Source organism: Somniosus microcephalus, unplaced genomic scaffold (genome assembly GCF_052327205.1).
Source record: "Somniosus microcephalus isolate GS21.2 unplaced genomic scaffold, FLI_Smic_1.0 unresolved_chr7, whole genome shotgun sequence".
NCBI classification, from domain to species: domain Eukaryota; kingdom Metazoa; phylum Chordata; class Chondrichthyes; order Squaliformes; family Somniosidae; genus Somniosus; species Somniosus microcephalus.
The window spans coordinates 18,551,699-18,553,708 of NW_028225185.1; positions in this window are offsets into that span (position 1 = coordinate 18,551,699).

Consider the following 2,010-nt stretch of genomic DNA (forward strand, 5'->3'; position numbering starts at 1 on the left):
CCTCACTCACACACACTCCCCCCCCTCACTCACACACACTCCCCCCCCCTCACTCACACACACTCCCCCCCCCTCACTCACACACACTCCCCCCCCCTCACTCACTCACACACTCCCCCCTCACTCACTCACACACTCCCCCCTCACTCACTCACTCACACACTCCCCCCTCACTCACTCACACACTCCCCCCTCACTCACTCACACACTCCCCCCCCTCACTCACACACTCCCCCCTCTCACTCACACACTCCCCCCTCTCACTCACACTCCCCCCCCTCTCACACTCCCCCCCCCTCACTCACACTCACTCCCCCCCCCTCACTCACACTCACTCCCCCCCCCCTCACACCCCCCCCCCTCACTCACACTCACTCCCCCCCCCCTCACTCACACTCACTCCCCCCCCCTCACTCACTCACACACTCCCCCCTCACTCACTCACACACTCCCCCCTCACTCACACACTCCCCCCCCCCTCACTCACTCCCCCCTCCCCTCACTCACTCCCCCCTCACACACACGCTCCCCCCTCACTCACACCTTCTCTTCCAGCTGATAAAGTGCCAGTTCCTGGTTTCTCTCTCTCTCTCTCTCTCTCTCTCTCTGTCTAGCTCTTCTCTTCCACACCCACTCTCTCCCTTATTTCTGTCTCTTACTTTTAAACAGATAATCATACTCGTCCTCCTTGCTGCCCATGTCCGCTGTCTGTGTTGGGATCCCGGGTCGCGGCCGCTCCAACTTCCCCCAAACCCCGCAAACTCGCAACTTCTCCACTGGGAGCGGCCGCTCGACCAATGGGAGGGAGGGGGCGGAGACCGGGCCAGGCGGGCCAATCCGGGCCAGACAGAGCCAACCTGGGACAGACAGAGCCAACCCGAGCCAGACAGACCCAACCCAGGCCAGACAGACCCAACCCGAGCCAGACAGACCCAACCCGGGCCAGACAGAGACTACCCGGGCCAGACAGAGCCAACCCGGGAAAAACAGAGCCAGACAGATCCAACCCGGGACAGACAGGGCAAACCCGGGACAGACAGATCCAGACAGAGCCAACCTGTGACAGACAGACCAACCTGGGACAGACAGGGCAAACCTGGGCCAGACAGACCCCACCCAGGACAGACAGAGCCAACCCGGGCCAGACAGACCCAACCCAGGACAGACAGAGCCAACCCGGGACAGACAGACCCAACCCGGGACAGACAGATCCAACCCGGGACAGACAGATCCAACCCGGGACAGACAGATCCAACCCAGGACAGACAGAGCCAGACAGATCCAACCCGGGACAGACAGGGCAAACCCGGGACAGACAGATCCAGACAGAGCCAACCTGTGACAGACAGACCAACCTGGGACAGACAGAGCCAACCCGGGACAGACAGAGCCAACCCGGGACAGACAGAGCCAACCCGGACCAGACAGACCCCACCCGGGACTGACAGACCCCACCCAGGACAGACAGACCCAACCCGGGCCAGACAGACCCCACCTGGGACTGACAAACCCCACCCAGGACAGACAGAGCCAACCTGGGCCAGACAGACCCCACCCAGGACAGACAGAGCCAACCCGGGCCAGACAGAGCCAACCCGGGACAGACAGAGCCAACCCGGGACAGACAGAGCCAACACGGGCCAGACAGAGCCAACCTGGGCCAGACAGACCCCACCCAGGACAGACAGAGCCAACCCGGGCCAGACAGAGCCAACCCGGGACAGACAGAGCCAACCCGGGACAGACAGAGCCAACACGGGCCAGACAGACCAACCCGGGACAGACAGAGCCAACCCGGGACAGACAGGGCCAACCCGGGACAGACAGGGCCAACCCGGGACAGACAGAGCCAACCTGGGACAGACAGGGCCAACCCGGGACAGACAGGGCCAACCCGGGACAGACAGAGCCAACCTGGGACAGACAGACCATACCTGGGGTATGGCCTTAACCCAGGGCAGGCTATTGCCACTCCCTCCTTTTTTAAATTCATTCTCGGGATCTGGGCGT